This window comes from Alosa pseudoharengus, unplaced genomic scaffold (assembly GCF_046254945.1).
Source record: "Alosa pseudoharengus isolate Yale_2024_CS ecotype anadromous, Long Island Sound unplaced genomic scaffold, YU_APseudo_1.1 YU_APseudo_1.1_scf_16, whole genome shotgun sequence".
NCBI classification, from domain to species: Eukaryota; Metazoa; Chordata; class Actinopteri; order Clupeiformes; family Clupeidae; genus Alosa; species Alosa pseudoharengus.
Window position 1 is genome coordinate 12,679,360 of NW_027468630.1, and position 8,581 is coordinate 12,687,940.

General features: G+C 42.5%; 1 long non-coding RNA gene across 1 annotated transcript; it reads left to right on the plus strand.

Annotated features, from left to right (window-relative positions):
• Window positions 1-1,527: 1,527 nt before the first annotated feature.
• LOC143125527 (uncharacterized) lies at window positions 1,528-5,782 on the plus strand. Its single transcript, XR_012987274.1, has 2 exons — window positions 1,528-1,855; window positions 2,333-5,782. It is a non-coding gene; the product is annotated as an uncharacterized LOC143125527 (long non-coding RNA).
• The last annotated feature ends 2,799 nt before the right edge of the window (window positions 5,783-8,581 follow it).

Sequence of the window (8,581 nt, forward strand, 5' to 3'; positions counted from 1 at the left end):
ACGTCCTGTATCTCTGAGTGTGTGCCTGTACGTCCTGTATCTCTGAGTGTGTGCCTGTACGTCCTGTATCTCTGAGTGTGTGCCTGTATGTCTGTGTGTATGTGCTGTTTTTTGTGCATCTATATTTTTGTGTGTCTGTGTGTTTCTACTTTTGTAAGTTTGTGTGGGTGTCTATGCGTGTGTATAAGTGTGTTTCTTTTTTGTGATCTGTGTGTGTGTGTGTGTGTGTGTGTGTGTGTGTGTGTGTGTGTGTGTGTATGTGTGTGTGTGAGTGGGCAGGCGTGAATGTGTGTGTGCTTGTGTCAGTCCAACCCCCTCCATGCGGGCAAGTCTAAGAATAGGCCCTTGTGAGGCAGATTTCATCAAAGCAGCTCGGAAAATGAGGAATGGGGAATAAGAAGTGAGAGGCCTGGACGTCCCCGCCACTGGCCTGCACACGGCCTGGGGCTTGTCATTGTGAAAGACACGATGACCACCAAAACCTCCAGCAACGCTCACGACACCCACAGGAAACTGGAGGCCGGCATTCTCTGTGGCAAGTCCGCTGTGGCCTTTACGGCTCCTGAGTCCAGGATATGTCTCCGCATTCCCAAAAACACAGGTGCTATAACCTCCGAAAGATGTCTATTGGGACCTGAAAGATCTGCTGTGGGCTGAAACATGACCATGTAATGGTTGGTCTGGGACAAAACGATTCTTACACCTCTGGCTCTCAGTAAAGGTGTTCAGTACTGATGCACGAGAAAATGGAGGCCCACTGTTTCACTTGGTTACAGACATTTCATACAAACATCCTCCAGCACAGTCTCTGTTTAATATATGATATGAAACACACACACACATTTGGGTGAACATATTATAACACCAAGAAATTTGTTACAAAGTACAAATGTATGCCACTGATGTATATTATGTATACATCAATGTGTGATTTACTTGCTCATAGTCAAGCTGTTGGAACTTGTTTACAGTACAGAGAGATTATATTCAAGCCTTGGACTTTGAGGTTCAGTTAGGCATTTTACTCAACGACATACATTAAAGGCACACACACTATGAAGCAGTGCATGCTGATGTGGCTTCCTTTGTGCATCAGTGCCAGAGGTTCCTTGTCATCTTTGAACAGGATTTGTGCAAAACCACATCAAGCACCATCTGTGTCTCGGTGCAGGTCAGGCTCATTCTAATGTTCCCACATCAAACAGTTCCCAATTTATGCAATGAAATACCAACCTGACAATGTATACACCACTGAGGCACATCACTGCATTCGGTAACAGCTTATGACTCCAACACATTTATCTATGAGGGAACGTAAACACAACAGTAAAGCAGCTCACACATGTTACAGGCACTGTGTCAAACTCAGCGTCCTTCTCATTCCCTTATACACCGCGGATCCTCCGTGAGGAAGTGCCTGACATGTGGCCGAGTTCCCACGACAAAGGGAGAAGGAGGTAGAGTCGGACACGCAAGAAAAGCCAGGAGAAAATGGGGGAAGAAGAAATCATTGAAGCACCAGTCTGAATGGGTCAAATTAAGGAAGTTTTTAGTTCCCCTATAAATTCAGTGATTTATAAAGACTTCCATTTTTGGGGCTCTTTGGCAACTTAGTTTCCAGCGCTGAGCCGAGAATCTCAGTGGCTTCAGTTTAGAGAAGACCGCTGGTCCTGACCACCGAAGGGGAGCATCTTAGCCTATTATTCACACATGTCACTTGCCGATGATTGTTACTGTGTGTGGGCAAAATGTGAGGGGGACAGCAACACAAGCGACACGTTGGAAATCAGCTGCAGCAGAACAAACAGGGACAGCTCCAATCAAACAGTGGGCGGAGAGCACAGAGCTCACTTTGGTAAGTTGGCTGTGGAGGACCACGAGAAAACGCACTTGCTGTTTTGAAATATGTCTTCAGCCATATTACGTATGGCTGACACATATTACTGTAATAGACATCTGTAATAGAGATCTGTACCGTTTTTGTAAACATGGTGGAGATCATAATCAATGGCATGACCTCTGTTTACAGAATGACACCTTAACCATCTGAGCAACTGTTTCAATTGTCTCTTCACTTTTTTCTGCTGTTATTGGAAAAGGTCTCTCTTGTGAAACATTGGTCAACACTTTCCAAAGGTCCCCCTACCCCACATCCCTGTGGTGTTTCTAAACCCTTGAATGTGTTGCTACCACAGGACCTTGCCAATGCAAGTTTCCTTTATCACAACAGAACAACAGAAAACTGTCCTCACCCTCCCCTGCACTTCTCTCTCCCTCCCTCCCTCTCTCTCTCTCTCTCTCTCTCTATCTCTCTGGTGTGGATGGATGTGAGGAGGGGACGGTTGTCAGGCCCAGGCCGTGGCTTTTGAAAGGTGATGATGTCATCCTGGGGGGACGAGAGCGTGAGTGTGAGGCCATCCATCTGGTGCAACGGAGGCCGCAGCAGGCTCAAGCCCACGGTCTGCTGCAAGACTTCCTGTTGCTCTCCGATGGGCTTCCTGCCCTCGTCAGCATGTGGTCATGACAACCGTGGGGAGAAGACGGACCAGGCCAGATCAGCGCAAACAGCAACTCGTGACACCATCACCCCTCACAGACACACACACACACACACACACACACACACACACACACACACACACACACAGATTCAGCACGAGGTCAACAAAACTCATGACCTCTCGTGTTCAGACAGGCGACACATTAAGTATTCCTTCATTGCTCTTTCTTCCTGACCTTTGCTGCTTTGGACACTGATGATTTTTAAATGCAACCTGCCTTGTCAGTCAATGTGAGTCAAACTGTTCTCAGCATTTGTTAAATGTTAGAGGGATTGATAAGATTTTGGGTTAATACATTTTTTGACGTATATAATTTTGTACTATACCAAAACCTTTGCATGAGCAAACAGGTACTACAAGATCACAGCTGAATATTAAGGGGAAAATCTTTTCTGACACAAACACACAGACACACACACACACACACACACACACACACAGACACAGACACAGACATGTTGCAGTGTCTGAGTAGCAGTCTAAGCATACTCTAATTTGGTTGAATACCAATTCGTCAGTCATGGAGGAATGATAAGTTTACATATTTTTTTTACAGTCACTGTAGTACAGCGCATGACACTGTTCTAGAAACCCTTGTGTGTATTTATTTTCCTCACAATGAAAACACATCCAACATCCAAAACATCCACTCACTCTACTCTATAATGTTTGTTAAAGTCATCATGTGAAAGAGAACTGGTGAGACTTTTTGATAGCATCATTACCAGGGCGCTGTAGCGCTGTGTCTATGTTTAAATGTGTCTACCAAACTGCAAATGCAGACTTTGACACTTGGTGCGTGCACGCCCTCAGCTGCTGTGCTACTAGAGGCTGCTTTGCGACTTGCACACCACTTGCTCCCCTTCACGGCAGTGAGTGAGGCTCCATGGCGGGGACCTCCACCAATTGAAGGCTCCATGAGCAGGAGTCACTGTATGGAGGCTGCAGTCAGAGGCCTGGGTGCTGCTCAGGAGGTGTGAATTGTGAGCAGAGGCTTGAGGCCCCCCCCCCCTTTACCACAACCACACACAAAGGAGAAAAATATGTGCCTGTGCTAACAAACACGTGCGCCGCTAACACATACATACGCGCACGGGGACACATGCAACCCCCAACAGACACCGCAAGGTTTAAACCATGGTGCACATGCACATTTTGAACCCTTTCATCAAAAATGCTGACAATGTGGAGTGTCTGTTTGTTTGTTTGTTTGTCTATCTCTCTCTCTGTGTGTGTGTGTGTGTGTGTGTGTGTGTGTGTGTGTGTGTGTGTGTGTGTGTGTGTGTGTGTGTGTATGTGTGCATTTATGAGAAACAGTGGTCTTTACTGTGTGTATGGTTTAATTTGCGCCAATCACAACACATCACGTGTTCCTCCCCACCACATCAAAGAGGTCAGTGGTGTTGAGAACAAACACAAATGTGCTTCTTCTAGGTGAGCATTCTGGGTTGCAGGGATGCAAATCATCACGGCCGGTTCATCTTGTAACCTTAAAGCAGCCCTAAAGGGGTAAGATCATTAAACCCCTCCCACCACTCAAAGGCTCGTAGATAACATCAACACCGAGCAAGGGACATACTCAATCTCAACAGATGCAACAAATGCACAAGTATCGTACTGTAGGCTACCACAACAAGTATTTACAGACAATTGTAACTGTTGCTGCCCGATGCAAGTCGCTGCCTAATGTGTCATGCATGTGTCATGTAACGACATTAGCTACAAGAGACAGCGGTAATCCAAGATGGCGGAACTCAATCATAGACAGCAGTATTTCTACATAAAAAAAGAATTTCAGGATTTGTGCCCATACATTTAGTAAAAGTTAACAAGAAATAAGCACCATTCAATCTAAAAGGTCAGTTTTTTTGTAACCAAAAAAAAACATGTCTGAGCATGCGTTGACTCACTTTGGACAGCGACTCACATCAAGTTGTGACAGGGACACCCAAAAGCAATTTTTTCTTTAGGACTGATGGAACACTAAAGTTTTGGCAAGCTTCTATTGGGTCGTTCTTTGTTACAATTGATCTTTCTCAATGCATCTTCAAAGGTGAAATGTAAAGAAAGTAATTTCACAATACTCAAGAAGTAGAAGTGTAGGGCCATGCACATTCCAGGCCAAAGTTGGATGGGTACTGGATCAAGCGTGAAAGTATCACAAGAGGAAAAGAGATCCACCATTCTGCTCCCGTTCATAATCTTTTTTTTTAATTGTGTGACATTTCGAGCTCTGAGTACTCTGAGACATAAGAAATTGTTATATATCATTGTAAAATTATTGTTTATTTGTAGAATTTTAGTGTTATTTACAGAAAACCTCAAGCTAAAGGGACTGGAAACCCTTTCCTTCCCCCATATTATATAATGGATCTTTTTCCAAAATAACAGAAAATGTTCTTTGTTTCACACACACAACAACAACAAAAAACTTTACAAGACGCCTCATTCATCACAAGACCGAGACTTGCACATCACATGACCCATGGAGTGTCAGGTCCTAACGCTAGCACATGCAGAGGGGCAGCACATGTGTATGACTCTTAAACAACTGACCCCATCTCTGGCTAAGACACCATAACTGCCACCTTCTGCTTAGACAGTCAGATAGTGGAGACAATGTGGTTAGCTAACGCCCCTTTTGTCCCGGCATAAACAATGTTGTCCTGTCCCATTGCACATGGGGAGGAATCAGAAGACTGTGGTTTACATTTGAAAGTGATAGTACATGTGAAACTAAGACAACTGTGGGATTTAGTAGTTGTGGTGAGAAGCACACCCAGATTAAAAGCAAACAAACTTATTTACCAACAAAACATACACTGCCTCCTCGATTCTCTACAATTACAGTTTGGTGTTCACTATACCAAGGATAAGAATCTGACACTGTCACCATGGCATCAGCAACATTATACCCCTTTTCTGTAACCTTTTTTCCCACAGGGAGAAGGCGTTCAATGCCCTTGGCTCAGTACTTCAGAGCCTTACAGAAAAATCACAGAAGGCTGAGCTCTTCTATTATTTCATTTGATTTCAGCTGTGGGTTGTTGTTTCGACTCATAATAAAGTCTTTGTCATCTGGTACTAGTTTGACTCTCCGGCCTCTCCACCTCACCTCATTGCTTTGGACAGTAGCTTTGCTAAATGATGACCAAGTATTTTAAAGTGTAATTTAAATTGACCCAAGGGTGTTTTTCTGCATTAAAACACATCAAATAGGCCGTGGAGAAAGTATTTTTTATTGATCAACCATGCAGAGTTTGCTCCGGTATATGCTATTGCCCCAAATAGCAAAAGGGTCAATTTTCGCTGGAATTACACTTTAAATAACATTTTAGGTTAGAATTAGCGTTTAGCATTAGCATTAAACTAACATTTTTAGAATTGATCATTTATCTAATTTTATATCCTTTCTATAAATCTGAGTGGAGAGTTCACATTGGATAGTGAATTGTCTCAATAGATTTAGTCTTTTGTGAGAAATCCCTATAAAACCTGCAAGTCATGACCCATGACGATATAGCAAAGACACATCTTACACATGGTTACACATCTTCACTGACTCAGCACAGTATACTTTGAGGAATCTTGATAAGAGACTGACAGGAAGGGGAAACTGTCAGTGTTTAAATGCAGATTGCTTTTACTTAGTAGTAGCACTTAATGGTAGGCTACTTAATAGGCTACTTGTCTGTACTTTACACTTAATAGCACTTACGCATGAAAATCAATGACAGTATAAAAGGGACAGAAAATGTGTGCTACATGAATTGATGTAAACAACACAGCTGAATGACAGAGTGGTTTACATAAGTAGCAATTACAGTATGTATGTGAAGATCGCAGGGTACCCACTAAACATTAGAAGTCTGATGGACGTGCAGATCATGTCTTTATTGCATCTGTCTGTCCATGACCAATTCTGGACGTCTAGGACGTGCAAACTAGGTCTGCTATTTGGACGTCTAACCATGACTCCATTTGGACGTCAATATGCAGTTACATTTGAACGTCAGACTTTTTTAGACATCATGTTAAACAGGTGCAGGAAATTGGCATTATTAATGAATGTAATATTTTTTATTTATGACAAATATCGACAGTTTAAAATTATTTAATTAACAGTATAAATTATGTATTTATTGAGTACATGATATTTTGTTATTTTACATTTTCCTGTTTTTCCTCTACTGGTTTATTTCATTTTATTTTATATTATTCATTAATCAATCAATTTATTTATTTATGTATTTATTTAAATTCTTGCTAACTTTTACTAAATGTATGGGCACAAAACCTGAAGTTATGGGAAATTCGGCTTCAGAAAATAATTTCATTTAGCCAGTCAATGCCACTCTGACCAGTAAACACCATTCTGGCTAAGGCAACACGCCAAGCATTTGGCGCGATTTGGCAAATTTTGGTTTCATGGAAGCAAATGGCCGCTCCGCTCTGTTTAGCCAAAGCTTTTTAAACTGTCTCTCGTTCAGCGTATAAACCATCGTTTTCCAGTATGTTGAAGGTAAGTTCGGTCAGGTTAATTTTATGTTCATTTAGGTTTTTATAGTGTTATCTGTTTTAGCTGCTGTGGCTACAACTGGATCTGAAGCATGCACCGCAAAGAAATGGATGTGGAGGAAACACAGCGGTCACTCAGGACTGTAAGTATAAGTATAGTGTATGGTCCCGTGAGGGAAATTTGGTCTCAGCATTTATTCCAATCTGTGAATTAGTGAAAGACACACAGCACACAGTGAACACACAGTGAGGTGAAGCACACACTAACCTGGAGCAGTGAGCTGCCTGCTACAGCAGCGCTCGGGGAGCAGTGAAGGGTTAGGTGCCTTGCTCAAGGGCACTTCAGCCATGGATGTGGGCATGGGAGAGCAGTGCTCAACCACTTCCCCCACCCACATTTTTCCTACTGGTCGGGGATCGAACCGGCAACCCTTCGGTTACAAGCCCAACACTAACCAGTAGGCCACGAGTGCGTGTGTTGTATTGTTGTAGTGTTGTATATGTGTTGTTGTGGTACAGACCCAAGCAAGGTGGGCTGTATAGTTTTATGTTGTTTTCTTTTTGTATTTTATTCCATCAGAACAGTTAACATTCTTTCAGCAGACAAAGCAATAGGTTGTGCCAGTGATTTACAAAAATAAAGATGGAAGTAAATGAGTGGGGATTGAATTGTGATTTATTTGTAAACTTCTGTGTCTACTGTAGTCCCCTGTTTCCAGAAGGTGGATGACCTGTTTCCTGTACCAGTTCATTTTCTTGTAGCCTCGATTGGCTCAGCAGCTGCAGCAGGTTTGAACTGGAAATGCATTTTACACCTTTGTATGCTTTTCCAGTTATCATCTGCTGCTGAGACAATCAAATAAAGCTGTAGGAAAGCAAACTGGAACAGTATACCACCTTCTGAAATGGGACTACAGTTATGCACAGAGCCAAGAAGCAGTATGAAAACAATGTCTAAAATTAGTTCAAATTTGACGTAGAAAAGACGTCCACAACGACCACATTTGGACTACAATTATCCCTTATACAGAGGTCCTGTGGACATACTGTAAAACTGGACGTTGGAAAAAAGAGGACCAAAATTGAACGTGCAAAAATGACGTAGAAAATACGTTGTTTGGATGTGTCTTTGTGCAGTGTGTATGAAAGAGCAAAGGGGAAAGACAATGTATGATGCCTGACTTTGCTGACCCAAAGTAGAATATTCACATGTATGAACATGCACACACACACACACACACGCACGCACACAAACACACACACAAACACAAACACACACACACACACACACACACACACACCCACACACACACACACATGCACACACAAACGTACACAGGTACACTGATGCTGGAAAAAAACTCTCGTAAATGAACTTCTAAAAACATAAATGCACATACAGGTTATAACACAAATAAACTGCCAAATGCTTTAACACAAACTCACTGCCTTTTTATTTTTAACACATAAGCACACCTAAACACAAATAAAACACTTAGATA